Genomic DNA, 19401 nt, shown 5'->3' on the forward strand with positions numbered 1-19401 from the left:
TGTACCTGGCCCTGTAGAATCCTTGCAACAGGATTGGGGCTTCATTATAGAAAGAACCCACACACAGTGGACAGGAAACAATTGAACAATACAACACTGGCAGCCAAAAAAAATGAGTTGGCAGTTTTTAGCTTCAGTTCATAAAACCAGGGTGGCATTTGTTAATGGGATGCAGAAAACACCAAGAGAGACGAGAACTTCTCGATAACAGAGAGGGACAAAGAGAGAGAGAGAGAATCTTCTAGGTGAAGCCAGAGATTTAGAGTAACCTTTTTTGTTCACCTCCCCTTGCAATGATAGCATCCACCCTATAGCACAAATGTGGAGAAAGGCCAGCAGGAGCTAAAAAAGAATTTGGGACGACATCCGTACGTCCAGGAGGATTCTTGGACATGGCAAAGGGCATAAAAACACCTCAAACCCAGTGTTTGTCTCACTGTAGGTACTTCATAAAAGTTAGTTCTCTTCTTTCCCCGAGTCTTCTCCTCCCAGCCCCCTTCGTAAACATACGGGCACCTCGCTGGGGTGGTTTGGCACCAGATGCCTCCTCATCTCTGCTTTCTTTATTCCATTTCAGACTCTTGGGTGAATTGTCATGCCTGATATGGTTGATTTCAAAGCCAAGTTTAGACGATGTGAATAATTAAAATCATGAAACTTAAACTCTCAAGTGAAACATTTCTGAGTCCTGCACACAGAGGAAACATGAATGTTGAATTGGAAAGGAGATGCCAAACCGCAGCCAAACGAAAAAGGCTACAAATCCAGCATTTTAGGGACCACAGAAAATTAAGCACAGCAGGCAGAAAAGCAGCAAAGTTTATTTTGAGTCTCGGCCAAGAGCGAGCCAGGGGGAAAACAAACAGACAAACAAAAACTCTCAAGCAAAATGCATTATTCAAGTAAGGCTCTGTAGATACCCATTCAACCTTTGAGCCGATCCCCGCTAGGTGATGGTCTGTTTCTCAAGGTCTCCAAGCAGATGAGCATCTGCGGATACAACTCTGCAAGGCCATGCGTCGCCTTTAAATACAATAGTAAATTAAAGGTCTTGGGGAAGACCAGAATAGTTCACAGAGGGTTCTGTGGTTATCCTGGTGCCTCCACTCTTTAATTCTGCAAATGCATGTGCTGGAAAACGTAACAGAGATCCCTCCTGATAGACATGTGGCTCTTGTGGGATCTAAGAGCTCCTTCCGTCAGACCAGTGCACTCACAAGGAAAATACACCCACACTCGCTCACACACACACACACACACACACGGCCAAGTTTACTCCAGCTAGGCGAGAGTACACACACACACACACGCACACACATTCTGACACACCAACATGCATATATATATGGGCACACACTAGCCTACACAAGAAACTGAAAAGGGAGTATGGAAATTCAGTGTTAAAAATAAAATCCATCAAGTTCCTTTTGAGGTAAAAAAAACGTGATCCGAGGGAAAAATCTGATCATTGTTTTAAGTGCATTTCCCCCCTCTCCCTTTGGTTCCACTGATTTTTCAATGTACTCTGAAGTATTTAGCATAATGGCTTCTGATGAAACTGGAAAATTTCAAACACTTATGCTCTGAAACTACATTTCCAGCAATACAACTGAGAACGTATATTTGAGTAGGTTCAGGGGTATATTAGCAGGGTTTCTTATCTAATAAGGTAAATCCACACACACACACAAAGAAATCTAATTCAGTATATTCTCTCCAGTGGCTAATGAGAAAGGTAAGGGGGGGAAATCTTGACACAGTGGCCAATAATCTTGCTTAAGACAGTTGGTGTCTGTTGTACAGGTAACTACATCAGAACACCCATACGACTACATTTGGAGTAAATCACCCCTTGAGGACCTACTTACTTAACATCCTGGGCATCTACTCTTTGTCCATCTCCACTGTAGAGACTGCAGGTCTTCCCTGTGGGAGCTCCCTAGCCCTATGGTTGCGCACTCCCCATCTCATTCAAAATACTTGCCCTTACCACATTTACCAAGGATGAGAAAGAGGAGTTGCTATTTCCCGACTTGGCAAAAGAGGAAATGGAAGTGAATCACTCTGGAAGTAAGAGGATTCAAAGGCATGTTGGAACTGGCCTAGAAACTCTGTTGGAACAAACTGTCCTTGCACTGGGCTGAGCTCTTTGTACCACGTGCAGTACAGAAATACTCACTTACCAGCTGGAAAACAGCCTGGAAAGTACATGAGTTGCCTTGTTAGGTTTAACTCTGATGGCTACAGCAGAACTTCCCCACTCCAGGACTGGCATCATTTTAGAACTATAACCAACATTTAGTTCTTCCTCCCCTTAATCAACCAATATGAGAAGTTCCCTGGTTGCACTGGCGAAACTGCATAGTAAAGCTGAAAGGCGTGCTTCTCATTTCAGCCAGGGCCTACTGTGAGGACTTGCAGCAACATTGGTCACTCTGAAGCAAATGGGTGATGGTGGCTGGAGGACTCTGGGCCTTATACTCAGTGGGACCCCTGCCCCACATTCTAGAAGGTGAAGCTAATGCACCCTACAGACCCCTGTCTTCTTATGCTTATGCAAGATTAAGTCAAACACCGTGACTCACTTCCTAAGCTAGAACTCACAGAGTATATCACCAACAGTATCTTCATTTTAGATGCTTAGTCACCATGTTGCTTAAACATGGCTGCCGAAGCCACAACTTGACCACAAACTTCTAAATCTATACGTTCAGTCATAATTTCATGCCCGAGTTCCAGGCTTGTATCTACAACTTCCTGTTGAACATCTTCGCTGGAATGTTCTACAATCACCACAAACTCAGCACATTAACAGATGGAAGCTATTGGCCCCAATATCCTTCCCCAACATCAACAAAAATCTATTTTCTGTAAAGCAAGATTCAGCCAACATTTTTCTGTAAAGTGCCAGAGAGTCAACTTTTTGTAGGTTGTAAGTCTTTGCCACAACTCCCTGACTCTATCATTGTAGTGTGAAAGTAGCCATAGATAATGTGTAAAGGAATGTGTATGGCTGAATTTCAATAAAACTTTATTAAAAAAGAACAAGGAGTAGACCGTTTTGGAATAGTCCATGAGCCACTCACTCATAGTCGCTCAAACTGGAAATTCCCAAGTTATTCCAGACTCCTCTTTCCCCCTAATCTTCTACACCTTCCCATCATTCACTAAATCTTGCTGGTCTGTACCTTCAAAAAAAAAAAAAAACATCAAATCTCTTTCCTTCCACTCTATCAGTAATGCCTTTGGGTCAGTTATGGTAATCTGTGCTTTTTGAGCATGCCCAACTGTTGTGGGCAAAAACAAAGCACTATATATGCCCACTGACCTATTTCTCCATTGTTTTTACTTTTTTAACTCAACAACAACCACTTAGGGGTGAGTGAGAAAAACATGGTCCTTCTCCCACACAGAGCTTCCATAAATAAAAGGAATATAATTTTAAAGAGTTTAAAATATCCCAGTCTCTGAAAGTGGCTTGATTTTATCTACATAACAAACAGTTTCCCCAGTTTAAAAGCTCATTTAAAAAGAGAATTTTTCATTTATTGAAGAGAAATAAATTATAGTCGACCCTTGCACAATATTGGGGATTAGGGGCAATGAACCCCACCCCTAAGCCGTCAAAAATTTGCATACAACTTTTGACTCCCCCCCCAAATAAACTTAACTACTAATAGCCTACTGTTGACAGGAAGTCTTACTGATAACAAATAATTGATTAGCCAATATTTTATATGTTATATTCATTATACATTGTATATACTTACAATAAAGTAAGCTAGAAAAAAGAAAATATTACTAAGAAAATCATAAGGAAAATATATTTGCAGTATACTATATTGTATTTATCAAAAAAAATCCATGTACAATTTGACTTATGCAGTTCAAACCAGTGTTGTTCAAGAATCAATTGTATATATATTCTATATTTGAATATAAGCTAGTTATTTAAAGTAAATAAGTATGAAAGCAAAACTGTCTTACTTATTGACAGAATGAGGTATTCCTTACCCTGTAATAATTTCTGAAGCATGTATTAAAGGATTTAGGAATATTCTTATCTCACCTCCCAGAACTTCTGAGGATTCTAAGTATCAGGCTTGGTTTATATTGATGGAAATTGCTAGATAAATTTAATTTACCATAGAAAAGATCATACTGTTATGTTAAATCTAAAATACATTCCCATTTGGGGAGTTATAACTCCAGTAATATAAATATAAGGAGAGGAGTGAATAATATGCAAATTCCATTTTAATAAAAAAATGGAATAGACTAGATCGACTAGAGTACCTTTAAAAATGGTAACTGGGATGTCTTGAGATGCAAAGTCATATCATATTAAGAGGAAATTGGGTCATTTGAAGCTGCAGAAGAACTGGGGGACCATAATCCCTGCATTAAAATAAAAATCTGGGATAGATACATAGATATAGAGAGTTTTATATATAGTATCATATATAACATAATACATACAAATATCTATAAACATGTAAGTATAAATAGTATATAAATAGAATATATTTAAAAGATATATATGTTTATATATTTCATACATATACATACATATATACATACATACATACTTAAATATGGGATTACACATATATGATTACATTTATCTTAACCTACAGCCCCAAGTAGAAAAGCTCTGGAAGGGAGATTCAACTCAAGGTTGACCCTTCCACAGACAGGGCTGTCCATAAATGGCCTGGTCTTCCTTGGGTGGGAGGTGGGAGGTAAGAGTTGCACAGGAGAGGCTGCATGGCTTCCTAGTAGGATTTCATAACAAGGATGGCACCCTTGGCAGGGAGCTGGCCCTGTGGCCCTGAGGACCTACTGCCCTGAGCATCTATGAGGTCATTAAAGACGCCCTTATGTAAAAAAGCATGACATGACTGTACAGATAGATCTCTTTCACTCAGAAAGAAATACTATGTAAAATAATAATGTGCTTGTGCCCCAAAGGACGAAGTATTCAGCATGTATTGTGAAATGTTGTGTTGGCTGGAAAAGTAGGAGCAATGCTCACAACGGCATCTTTTCATGGAGGCAAAAGAAGAGATTGTACAATATGTTGTAAACCCCAACCTGGGTTCCAGGGACGCTTCCTAGCATCTGATGGTTGAGCGAGAGCAAAACAGATAAATAGACTGCGTTAGCTTTGTTCAAATCCTGCCTCCAGAATTTCCTTGACGTGGGAACTTGAGTACGTCACTGTCAGGGGCAGCCTACATTTGTTCAATATATTTACTGTGCCTTCCCTGCTGGGGTCTTATTACCTGCCTCGTCTGTGTCAGGCTTGGCCATGTCATTTGCTTTGGTCAATGAAGTTGCAAGGAAGTGGCCTGTGTCCCTTCTCAATCTGTAGCTTTAAGAGACAGGCCGTGGTGTACCTTCACGATATTCCGTCTGCCAGGTCGCAGCTCGGTTGCAGATAAGGGCTACTCTTTCCATGTGGTTCCCTCCCCAGGCCCCCAGCCAAAAAGAACTAACATTAAGTGACAATACACACAACATGAGGGGGAATTAAAGCTTTAGTGCTGTAAGTGAGTGAGATCTGGAGTTGTTTGTTAATTTAATGCGGTGTAATTTAGGTTATGCTGTTTAATACACTATTTTTAAAAACCACTCTCAGTTTACCCCTCTGTAAAAGGAGGATGTTGAAAAATATATTTGAGAAAAGTGTTGGGGTAAATGAGTTCACTCGTGAAAATTACCTGGAACTGTCTGACATACACGATGAGGACTAAATACGTGGTAATTATCATTGTAATTTAACTATACAAAAAATCCCGAGATTAATGCCTACAACTTCTTAGAGCCGGTTTTGCAATTATTACCTGATAACCAGGAACGATCATCAGTAACAAGGAAGATCCCACTGATAGTTAAATTTAGCCAGACAGTCCTGAACTAGCTTTTACAAAGAAAAGATTTCATCACAGAGAAGTAATGTGTGGAGGCTGTGAGTGCCACCACCATGCTGGGAATGAAGAAACCAGGCTTTAGAACTTTCCATTCGCTGGGCTTCAGTTTCCTCCTCTTTGAATCAGGGGATTGGACTAGGTGACTTCCAATGGCCTGGCAGCTTGCGTGTCCAATGGCGTTCTCGCAGAATACATTTCAATATTACAAGCGACACATTCAGAGAATGAAATTGTAGAAGGCGGCCCTGGGGTACATTTGTTTATTCCGGTTCAGCAGGGGTGGAAATTTGAATTCCAGGTGTCCAAGCAAAGTTCTGGAACCCAGAAAGGCTCCGTGGCATACCCAAGAGATGCCCTGCCTTTCATGGGCTCCCAAGCCTTGCAGGGGATGGCCGGCCAAGAGCCAGGTCTTTGTATTCCAGCTTTGTCGACATTTTGTGGCTGAGTCCTGGGGGATCTCTAGCTGACACGTTTAACAAATATATTCCACTCATTTGTGTCCCCAAAGCCCAGGCATGTGGGTACCAATCCAACACCTGCACAGAGGGACGGATCAAACTCAAAAGGCTTCTGACATCTCCGATGTTTATGTTTATTGCTATGATTTCATAGTCCGTCTCCGAGAGTTCATACAATCGCTGAGTGGCAAGTTTTTCGCCCCACTTCAACCAAGAGAAACCTTCCCATAAGAACTTCAGTTTAAAAGACGTAAGACGACCTACAGTGCTAAGTTTGTAGTGGAAAATGGCTTATGAAAACACTGCTGGTGGTAGTGTAAATTGATAAAAACTTTTCTGGAAAGCAATTTTACAGTATCTACCAAGAACAGCAAAATAGTTCATTTCATTAGACCGCGCGTGACTCAACTCCAGGAAATTTATTTTAAGGAACTAGTTCCCTAAAAGGGTAGGGGCGGAAGAAACTAAATACAAAACTAAATTTATTGCAGTGACTTCCATAATAGTGAAAAACTAGGAACAACTTTAAAGCCCGCAAAGAAGAAACTGGTAAAATAAACCGTTTTATATCCCCGCAGCTGAATTTGATGCAGCAAATAAAATCATCCTTTAAAATAAGACACATTCACAGGAAATGTCTATGACACAGGGTTAAGGGAAGAAAGCCAGATATACCATGACTCTATATGAAAAAGGAACCATAATGTGCTTGATTCACTAAAGTGGTGAAATAATTAGTGATATTTTTTCATTTGTTGATTGTTGACATGGTTATATGATTGAATACTCCACAGTGAAATCTGTTAGATTTTCTAACAGAAAACAGGTTAGGTTAGAAAACATCCAAGAAGGGTCACACCATTCTACTCTTCTTTTTTTCAAAATCTTTTTAAAAAGATTTTATTTATATATTTGAGAGAGAGAACACGGGCCAGGGGGAGGGGCAGGAAGCAGGGGTGGGGAAAGAGAGAGGAGGAGAGAGAAGCAGGCTCCCCACTAAGCAGGAAGCCCGACTCAGGGCTAGATCCCAGGACCCAGAGATCATGACCTGAACCAAAGGCAGCTGCTTAGCCCACTGAGCCTCCCAGGAGTCCCACACCATTCTACTCTTATATTCAATTTGTTCTTTTTTCCCACCTTAGTCAAGACTTATACTTTTTTTCTTTCTCTAGGGAGGAAAAAAAATTACAGTACTATATGGAAAGCAGTATAGACCTATGGTTTTTCTATGCGTTTGGTGTTTTTGGAAGAGAATGCATGTTGACTTTCATGAATTTATTTGCAAATAAATTGCAGTTTAATTGCAAACGCAGTTTGACCACTTTTCAAAAATCCACAGCCAAGGCACAATGGACATGATTTAAACAAAATGTATAACAACATCTTTCCTTTTCACTTATAAAGCCAATGCTTGTATAAAAAGCAGCCTGGGAAACATCACACAAGCAGAAGGAACCGTCAAATAAAAGCAAATTGTGTCGCATTATCCTGGGCTGACCATTACTTTCCATCTGGTACGAAGAAGACAACTCTGGCCAAGAGCGATTTCACTGGCCAAGACACCCTCCCAGGGCACTGCTTTTCCAGGCGGCCTTGTTCAGCCTGTGCTTGCCTCTTGCAATTCAAGACCCTCTCTTTCCCTTTTCTGTCAATCCCCACTTCCTGAAACAAATCCTCGGTTTCATTTTGGAGCCGAGACTCCCATTCTCTCTGCCAAGAAACCTGTGAGAGCGATGCTTTTATCTTTGAAGGAATGTGCTTGTGCAGGAAGCCAACACCCATCAGAGTAACATTGACTCAGGTCTATTCAAATGTGCTAATACTCAGAGGAGGTGTGGCGCCTGTAGAAGGACTTTCTAGGTTGCACAGATGGAGAGTTAAGATCTCCGTTCTGCCTGTTGCTTGGTTTTACAACCTTCCCCAAAGTCAGTCACATTCTCCAAGCCTTAGTTTCTTCTTTTGTAAAACGGGGATTGTTTCAACCACGTTGCCATGATGATCAAACAAGATAACATATGCAAAGCATGTGACACGTAGTTAACGCTCAGTAAGTGCTATCTATTATTATTATCTTAGGTATTTCGTTTAGCAAGAATACTGGGGCAATCTACCTGTTAGTATGTGAGCCAACCCGTATGATTAAAAAATGGGACACTGCATCATTGCTTCATTTTGATTTTTCTTTTTTGTACCCCTAGTGACTCTCGTTTGGCAGTGCCTAGCTCCTCATATAACATACCTGTGTTGGCAGCTGTGAGGGCGAACAGGTGGAGAAGGAGGTAAGAAATACTAAGAGGAGGAGGAATGGACTAGACAGTTTGTAACTTATCAGCAAGAAAACATATAACTTGATTTTTACTTTTTAAGTGATCATACAACTAAATAAACACCACTCCATGACGAAGAAATGTTTTTGTGGGTTTTGTGACACTTAACACTTCCAGCTGTCCATTTAATTTTGGCATTTGAATGTTATATCTGAAGAGACATCCTTGATGCATCCATTACTTTATATGTGAATACATTTAGGCTGCCCACTATTCAACTTCTCCTTCCACCGGGGGATGGGAGAGGTGAATCCCACTGCCTGTTTCCTTGATGGCAAATGAAGGGAAATTTCCCCCTCCCCTTGGCAGCCAGGGCACAGGCACATCCCACATGGTGCTAAAGATGCATTCCTACTAGGAAATGAGAATCAGAACTGAGAAATGCCAAAAAGAAGCCAAGTTGGAACTGATGGTGTATTCTGCAGCCACCATGCTGCCCAAGGTCAGGGTCCAACAGTGGCGGTGATGAGCTGTTGTGTACCTTCTAACAGCAGTGGTGTATGGTCCTGGTCAGATGGCCATTCCTGCTCGACCTCCAGACCCTCTTTGAATCTTATCTGTTTGCCAACACTATCTCTTCAAGCTCCCATGATTTACAAAATATTCTCTTTTATTCTGAGAGATTTGGGTGCTATTGTTTGCAACCAAGAAATCTGGTTAGCACACCATTTCCCCCCTGAACTACTCTAACACTTGTGTCCTCATTCTCGGTGGATCCTGTCCAACCCGGATTCTTTATATATCATCTCCAGCCAGGACTCAGATTTTAATCTCCATTGGCCTCTCATCTTGAAAATTGTTGGTGACAAGGACCTTTCCTGGGACGTAGGGATGGGTGTTGAGTAGGATAATTAATTTTAATGTTGATCTTTAATTGTGTTTGTGCTTTTTATAGACCTAACGGGCTGCTTGGCTCCATGTCTCTTCACTTGCGCTACTGTGTTTTGTCTCTGCCCATCTGTTTATGGTCCTTAATTTCTACTGTGAGTATCATGTTTGGTGTATATTCAGATTTAATTGTGTATACGAAGGCTAGAGTTAAATTCTCTTAGGGTATTTAATGTACAATGCTGTTATACATTTGTAAACGCAGTTCTCTAAACGATTGCATTAGTTTTGTTTCATTTTTGCAGAATTCAGCCATGGTGTGGTATCCACTGAGTATGGTCACCCTGCCAGAAGTGAACTTAGGCTTGTCAATAAACTTAAAAACCACAGTTCAAAATGCCTGATTGACATGATGATCCAAGTCTTTCATGAATGCAACTGGTTTTAACATAGTGAAAAATGACTCTTAGGGACACTCTCTAAATTTCTACTCTGTTCTATAAACTGGGACCTACTATTCATTTATAAATGTTAGGAAGTAGTACCATTACTCTTATTTCTAAATCTCCCACCCCGACCGGCAACCCCAGGGAGTAGGAAAGACCTCTCTGGGCAGTCTCAGCTTTAGTCTCTGCTTTCTGCTGTCTGTATCTGTGTGTGTATGAGTTGTGCTTTACTTGTGCTTCCAAATGGAAGTATATCTGATTCAGAGCCCAAAGGTATCTCAGGAGACCCAAGTCTTTGTTCTTACTTTGAGGCCTACCAGGTGTGCTGTGGTCGTGTTCCTTGAGGCTAAGCTGGCTGGTTAAGTAAGTCTGTCTGTTGAACTAAGGCAACTCACTCCAAAGTTGAGATTTGAGAACAAGGAGGAGAAGCTTGCTCAAACCACATTCTCTGATCCAGCAATACTAGTGAAAAGAGTTATTGTCATCTTCATCGTCTGACTTCTCTAGCTCTCAACTGGTTTCAGACACATTGTGTGTGTGCATGTACACGCACACCATTCCAGTGAAGTTGGAAGAGGTATAGTAAGAGGCAAGTAGTTTCCATGTATTAGACCCTATCTGTGGGTAGAACTTCACAGAAGTCATTCTAAATGAAGAGAGAGAAAATAAAGATGAAGCATAATTTGTTCTCTTTCTCTGTAATGGCCAAAATTTTATTCTATCTCCTTGCATCGTTTGTATTGCAAGAGGACTTCTCTGAAAGGACACATATTACACTGTTTATCTGACATTTGTTTAGGGCTCGTCTGTTCCAGGCAATGATGTGGATGTTAGGGCCATCCCTCAGCATGTCTGCAGCCTGTAGTCTGGCCCCAAGCTGACCCTCCGAGCCCTGGGACTTGACAGAGTCACTTACGAGCCCTTCAGTGTGAGGAATAGGCCAAGGAGAAGGGCTCTGGGTCCCACTAACTCCAATCAGGACACTTCCAGATTCACCTAAATTGTATACTTATACAGAACATAAGCATTCTTCTGAAAAAAGGGGCATTTCAGCTAAAACAAGATAAAAACCAAACTTTTATATGTTTAAGAATAAAACTGTAATTTTCAACACTCCTATTGAGGGCCCTACTGCAAGTACCTCATGTTAAAGACTCAACTTATTCTGTGTGTGGAAGTGTGATCTCAATTTGCATCTCCATGTATACAAGAAATACCGCACTTCTGTTTTCTCTCTAAATCAAACTGAATATGACTCTGAACAGTCCTTCCACCAGGGCAGCAGGAAGTCAGTCTTGGTTATGAGGGGTAGTCCCTTTCTTACCCCAAGACCACGTCAAAACCCAAGAGCCTTCTTTGGTCACCCGAAAAGAGGACAGCTCTCTAATTCCCAGTCCGTCATGGTCCTCATGAACATCCTCACTAAGCCTGAAGCAGCCCTTTGACGTCCAGCTGCTTCCATGTCATATGTGTGGAACTCTTTTTTACTCCAGTGCCCAGAATCCTTTGTTCTATGTACACCAAGAAGCCAACCATGCTCAGGTTTGATCAACTTCCTAGAAAACAAAACGGGGTAGGGCATGAGCCCGAGCTAATCTTTGTACTCACAGCCTTTCTTCATCTCGGAGATGCCCTTCCCACTCTGTTCATATTTGCCATCTCTTCTCTCCAGGACCCTAAGCATAATGCTTTCAGTTAAGTCTTTAGCAAAAGGTTATTTTCTACACCGCAACATTCTATGAAGTCTAAAATTAATTGAAACTTGCTAACTGCTTAGAATAGAGGTCAAAGAAGACAGAAGGGATATCAGCATAGGTTGACACTTCAGTAGTATAAAATGCAGGGGTTTGTTTTTAAATCACTGTATAAATCACCAATTTTGTCTTTCTAATTGCTGACTCCTGTTCCTGGAAAATAACAATTCTGAATAACTGAAGAAAATACTTTGCTCAGCTTTTAGTCACCCCAGGGACTTGTGACCTTTTCTTTTCCATTTCAGAGACAGAAGACAAATACTTCTTCACAGAAGGGAAGTCTTCACAGAAGCTCCCTGGAAGAGGATAGAACATAGCACTGCCTTCGTAGTTTGGGAAGGGGTTTCTCTTTCCTTCTGACCCAGGTCTCTAGGCAGGCACTGCACGAGGCCAGGTGACTCTGAAGGTCTCTATCATTATTCCAGTTTCTCATAGTCTCCATGGGAATTCAGCCAGCTTCACCAGTCACAGATCTCTTCTTTACTGGTGGGTGTGGGGAGGGGGGTGGTGGGGGAAAGGGGGTAGAATTCTTGGCTAGGAAAAGGGGTTCATTAGGAATGTCCTATCTGCAGAAGTATAAACCTGAGGAATGATTCAAAAGCCCCATTAAGAGCCAAACCAAAGCACCAGCACAAGCCAGGCAGACAGGAGGAAACCAGGTACAAGAAAAAGCCAGAAATAACACCAGAACAGAATGAGCAGCTTCAGAGTGCTCACTGCCTTTTGCTGCAAGGGTGTGGGTTGGCTGTGAATATTATAGTAACAGGATCTTGGCTGGGGCAGTGGGGTTGGGACTGGGAGGAAGGCCGAGAACTCTAAGGACAGCTACAGCCTGGCTTTTATCAGTGCTTGGGTGTCACAGGTCCTATTATCTTTTGGATGTGAACCACATCCCCTCTTGGTCCTTGCCCTACATTTCACTCCACCTATTGGAGGTGGGGCAAATTACCTGGTTGGTAAGCCACAGCCATTAATCTCAACTGGTGGAGCTGATTCTCTCAAATATCTTAAAATTTTTAGATTGTCTCATTCTCTTTCCATCTCTCCATGGACCAACGGGAAGGAGGCCTATAGTCAGACAAATGCCTTTCCCTCCTTAAAGATGTAGGCTCTAAGAACACCATGAGAGCAGAGAATGAATTACCAGTGGTTTCTAGCAAACCCCAGGGACTGATAGAAGTGCCAGGATCAACAATAAATGGTAGCTGCAACATTGTCACCTCACATACAACTCTTAGTCATTTTCAATGACAGGCCCCAAAGACAACATCAGTACAAAGAACACATGGTTTCCAAAGAAACATAGGAAATTCATATATATTAATTATATTCTATGTGCCAGTATCTCTATCTACATTGTCTCATTTAAAGCAGAGCAATTTATACTTTCATTGTAATCCCTATCAAAATACCACTGACATTTTTCATAGAGCTGGAACAAACAATCCTAAAATCTGTATGGAACTAGAAAAGACCCCAAACTGTTGAAAAAGAAAACCAAAGTGGGGGGCATCACAATGCCTAACTTCAAGCTATATTACAAAGTCATAGTCATCAAGACAGGCACATAGATCAATGGAACAGAATAGAGACCCCAGAGATGGATCTTCAACACTATGGTCAACTATTCTTCAGCAAAGGAGGAAAGAACATCCAATGGAAAAAAAAAGGCAGTCTCTTCAACAAATGGTGCTGAGAAAACTCAACAACCACATGCAGAAGAATGAAACTAGACCATTCTCTTATACCACACACAAAGAAAAACTCAAAATGGATGAAAGACCTCAATGTGAGACAAGAATCCACCAAAATCTCAGAGAAGAACACAGACAATAGCCTCTTTGACACCAGCCATAGCAATTTATTTCAAGACAGGTCTCTAAAAGCAAGGGAAACAAAAGAAAAAATGAATGTTTGGGACTTCATCAAGATAAAAATCTTTTGCACAGCAAAGGAAATAGTCAACAAAACTAAGAGGCAATCCATGGAATGGGAGAAAATATTTGCAAATGACATTTTGGATAAAGGTCTCATATCTAAGATCTATAAAGAACTTACCAAACTCAACACCCAAAAAACAAATAATACAGTCAAGAAATGGGTGGGAGATATGAACAGACACTTCTCCAAAAAAGACATACAAATGGCTAACAGACACATGAAAAATTGTTCATCATCACTAGCCATCAGGAAATACAAATCAATACCACAATGGGATACCACCTTACACCAGTTAGAATGGCTTAAACTAACAAGACAGGAAACAAGTGTTGGCAAGGTTGTAGAGGAAGGGTAACCCTCTTAACACTGTTGGTGGGAATGTAAGCCGGTACAGCCACTCTAGAAAACAGTAGGGAGATTCCTTAAGATGTTAAAAATAAAGTATGGAGATTCCTCAAGATGTTAGAAATAAAGCTACCCTATAGCCCAGCGATTGCACTACTAGGTATTTAACCCAAAGACACAGATGTAGTAAAAAGAAAGGGCACATGCACCCCATTGTTCACAGCAGCAATGTCCACAATAGCCAAACTGTAGAAGGAGCTGAGATGCCCTTCAACAGACGAATGGATGAAGAAGATGTGGTTCATATATACAATGGAATCTTACTCAGCCATCAGAAAGGTTGAATACCCACCGTTTGCATTGACATGGATGGAACTGGAGGGGATTATGCTAAGTGAAGTAAGTCAAGCAGAGAAGGACAATTATCATATGGTTTCACTCACATGTGGAACATAAGTAATAGAGTGGAGGACCACAGGAGAAGGGAGGAAAAACTCAATGGGAAGAAATCAAGAGAGGGAGACAAACCATGAGAGACTCTGGACTCCAGAAACCAAACTGAGGGTTACAGAAGGGTATTAAGGGTTTTAAGGAGGGCACATGTTGTGATGAGTACTGGGTGTTATATGCAACTAAAGAATCATTGAATAATACATCAAAAACTTATAATGTACTCTATGCTGGCTAATTGAACATAACAAAATAAATAAAGAAATGAAGCTTAAAACATCTCCTCAAAATAAGCATTATCTCCATTTTTATAAAGGATGAGATGGGTATTTGCCCAATGTCACCCTTTAGCAAATAGTAAAGCTGAAAATTGATGCCTAGTACTTCTGGTTCTTTCTAGTACACTATGCTCCAGGAGGAGATCATCTGAAGGGGGTTGGCTATAATTTTGATATCTATAGTCAGATTTGCAGGTTAAAAAAAATCAGTCCATTTTCTATACTCTCTAGTCACCCTTAATAGAAATGTATGTATAGTATAGGTAAGAGCCTGGAAATGCATGGATCAAACAATTCATCATCAAATCAAATTGGGAGCTTATTATATTTCTCCAAAGAGAGAGAGAGAGAATGTGATTATATGACTGTCTATGTATTCTTCAAACCCCATTTTGACAGTTATCTTTGAAATCAGTGCAGAGTATTTTTAGAAAAACCCCAAATTGCTCCAGCCTTGGTTCAAGGTTGACAATGAGATAGAAATAGGCAGTAAGGTGGTTAGCATTCCCCCTGGTGGGGTGTATACAGCCCAACTGTTCGTTCATGGCCTGCTAGAAAGATGGTGCCATGATGTCAATGTTTATTTCAACCTCCACAACCATAGGGACACATAAGTTCAGAATAGAAAAGACCACCAGAGAGAGTTATCCAGAGCCCTGCATAGAACTCTTCAGCCAGGGCTCCTATGGTCCTCAGAGAAGAGTGCCAGCATCTTCCGTAGGCATTCAGAATACTTGAATTTTCATATCATATCAAACCAGGTCTACTGGGAGCTTGAAGAACCTAGGAGAAGTGATTCATTCATTCATTCATTCATCCATTCACTCATTCACTCATTCATTTTTCCCCCTATACATCTGGAACACCTATTTGTGCCACCCTCTGGAAATACTGAGACTGCAATAAATAATATCGATGAGAAATGTACAGCCCCTCTTCTGAGTGCTCCGCACATAGTAGGTCCTCAATAATTATTTCCTAAATGAAAGAATACTCTTGAAAGACCTACTTAAAACAGGACATATAAGTACATGTTCTTGTACTGCTGTCACAGGATTATATGCCAAGGACTGCAGAATTATATGCCAAGTACTGAAGGGAAAAACCATTGGACCTTGGTTTTGAAGGTCAAACAGGAGCTTGAAAAACAAAAGAAGAGACAAGAAATCCAGATAAGGGAAATAATATGCACATAGACAAGGAGATAGGAAAAAAGATGGTGGGTTTACAGGCCTACAAGTATCACTGTGACACAGGATTATACACACATGGGGGTGGATGAGGTACGCGGGGGTTGACACGAAAGAAACCAGCAGGGGCACACCTTGCTAATCTGAATGGACTGGACTTATCTTGTAGGCAACTTGGCAGGGAGGCATCCTGACCAACATTATTTTTAGGCGAGTCTCTTCTGAGCAAACAGGGATGACTCAGCACAATCTATTCGTGGTCCCTGGAGCCATGCTCATTCCTCTTCTTATGCCAGTGGGTGGGCTCTGGGCGAGAAGACCACCCGCTTGGTGTCACTACACACACATCTGACTTCCATGGGGATTTTTCTAAGCCCTATGGCATGAGGAAAGCTTATTCAGAAATCTGGAAGGAAAATTCTCCCATGCTTTCGCTCACACTTGTGTTCCCCGCCCCCCAACTTGGTTTGCATTCTTTTATTATGACAGTCATAGGATTACTTCTCTACAGCTTCTTTAGTTTTGCGACAGAAAAACCATTACCTTGAACATCTCTTTCTCCGATGGGCAGATAATTCCCACTCACACTTCAAAGTCTAGTCAAAAACTACCATGCATTTATGTCCAGCAAATGTTTAAAGCAAGCCTTGCAGCAGAAGTGAGCCATTTTCAGCAGAGCTTCATGTGGGAACCTTCCTTCAGCTATTGGACACTCCCTTCCCTCCATGACCACACCTCCTGGATCCCACCCCCATCCCACATTTACCCTTGTATCTGGCCTGCTGACTCAAAACTCGATGAGAGGTAGCAGAAACATGAGCGGCCAGAAGCACACAGAACAGAATAAGTGAAAAAGTAGAGAATGTTTATTCAATGCTAACTCTGAGACAGCCACTTGCTCTTAAGGATTTTCGTATTTATTAACTCATAATAGGATAGACCGCAACAGAGAGGCTCCAGCCACAGGTGCTGAACAGGAAGAGAAAGGAGGAGGAGGGAGTCTGCTGTCAAGAGAAGTGGCAGCTTTCTCCACTCACTTTCGCTGCCACATAGCCTCCTCAAGTCTCTGCCCAGTAAATCGTGTCTTAAGGATTTTGTTTCCAATACTTCTGTTCTCATGTTCATTCCTCCTCCCTAACGGAACCTGCAAGGAACGGGGAATCTCAACCTTCCCAACTTTATTCTGCTAGAAGGGCATCAGATATCCCTCAGAACCACTGTGTGAGGAAGATTTTAGCAAGCTCCATCTCTTTAAAATAAATCTGAGGGGCGCCTACGGGGTACGGTCTGTTAAGCATCTGCCTTCAGGTAAGGTCATGATGTCCGGGTCCTGGGATTGAGCCCCAAGCAGGGTTCCCTGCTCAGAAGGGAGTCTGCTTCTCTCTCTCTCCTTCTGCCCCTCCCCCTGCTCATTCTCTCTCTCTCTCTCTCTCTCTCTCTCAAATAAATAAATAAATAACTTTAAAAATAAATCTTAAAGGCAAGAAGAAGCCGTTGAAGGTGTTGGAATAGGGAATAACATAATCTAGGTGGTGTTTTAGGATTTGTGGCAGAGGGTTTTAGGTTCCCCCTGAACTTCTGGCTTCACATGCTGGTAGAACATTCAGAAGGAGTGCTCTAAAGATAACAACACAATCACAGCTGCTCAGGAGAATAGCATAGTGCCCAGAATCACAGTTGGCAGCACACCTGTGCTCCAGTGAGAGTTTAAAAGACTTTGAACATCTTTTTTTTTTTTTTTTAAGATTTATTTATTTGACAGACAGAGATCACAAGTAGGCAGAGAGGCAGGCAGAGAGGGAGAGAGGAGGAAGCAGGCTCGCCGCTGAGCAGAGAGCCTGATGTGGGGCTCGATCCCAGGACCCTGAGATCATGACTCAAGCCGAAGCCAGAGGCCTTAACCCACTGAGCCACCCAGGTGCCCCAAGACTTTGAACATCTTGAACCAACACCAGTGGGCTCTCTCTTCTCCCCACTCCACCACCTTTCACCAGGCCAGTAATCAATGAGAGGGAAGCAGCAAGTTGCCAGCTCACTGAATTCTTGACATGAAGTTGTAGGATTTCCTTTGTGCCCTCTCCATCCTACCCTGAACATTCTTGTGTTCACAGTCTACAGCCACGCAGCTGTCTTCCTGGGCACCCAGTTGTAATGACCCAATCAGGACCTATTGACTGTCCCTCCGTTTGCAACCATTCTGATCTTCCTCCTCTCCTGGCCACTCCCTCCTCCTTCTTTGGGCATTCATTCAACAAAAAACTATTTAGCACTCACTACATACTAAGCACTCTGCTAAGAAATGAGGATACAACTGTGAAAATGCTCCCTAGAGTTTCTGACCTCATGGAGCGGATGAACAAGAGAGCAGTAGACAGACATTTGAAAGGGATCCTGACAAGGAAGAACTAGGAGGTACAGGGGCAGAAAGCCATTCTAACATGTTACCGACGGCCAAGGGAAAAAAGGATCACAGAAATCATGAAGTTTAGATGGAAACTCAGCAGATGCAATGAATGAGTGTAAATTTCATAGTAATTTCCTGTCAAAGAGGTACAAATTTATCACTTTATTTGAATGAAATTTAATTAAAATCCCAGCAAGCTTAGTAGCTCCTTTATCTAAATTTGGCCAATTCAAGATTAAAAACTTGGTCACTCTGAGGTTTTACCCTCCATTTTTTCCCCCCCTTCCTTTTCCAGCATAATCTAAATTGGGGTAAAGATGGAGACGTGGTGGGGAATTGCCTAGCACTGGTGTGGAGCCATGTCTCAGCCTCAGCCATGCTTCTGTTCCTTCCCTGCCTCTCCCAGCACCCACCTGCCACCATGCTGCCAGATCCACCCTTATGACACCTGGGTCCTTCCTCTGAGTCTCCTCTTCACTCTGTCCTTTAGAGCCCCAGACTCTATAGCCTCTGGAGGTAGAGAATCTAGAAAAGGCTTTCTAGATTCTCTACCTCCAGAAAGGCTTTCTAGACTCTCTACCTCCAGAAGCTAAAAAAACACAGTTAACACTCAATCTCTCTTCCTAAAGAGAGATGATTTTACATGCAGAGAAACTGATTTTCCCCTTGTCTCTTAACATCTCCCCTCCATTCTAGGTCCAAGGTTTTATATTTGAATAACCGGGGGTCTCATCCAAATATTTTTGTAACAAAACAGGATTCCTCCAGAGATGATGACCTCTGCCAAAATATATAAACAGATGCAATTCTTTAAAAATGAACCTTTTTACCTTTTGTCCTGATGCATGTAGAAAGGTGAAGTCCAAATCTATTCTCTCCCCCCCTGCACTGTGAAGCCCTCTGAGCATCAAGCTCACTTTTCAGTCTTCTTGGATTTATTGAGACTTGTTTTGCAGGCTAACATGTGATCTGTTCTCAAGAATGTTCCATGTGCACTTGAAAAGAATGTGTATTCTGCGGTTTTTGGATGAAATGTTCTGTATATAT

This window comes from Mustela nivalis, assembly GCF_964662115.1.
Source record: "Mustela nivalis genome assembly, chromosome: 13".
Lineage (NCBI taxonomy): Eukaryota > Metazoa > Chordata > Mammalia > Carnivora > Mustelidae > Mustela > Mustela nivalis.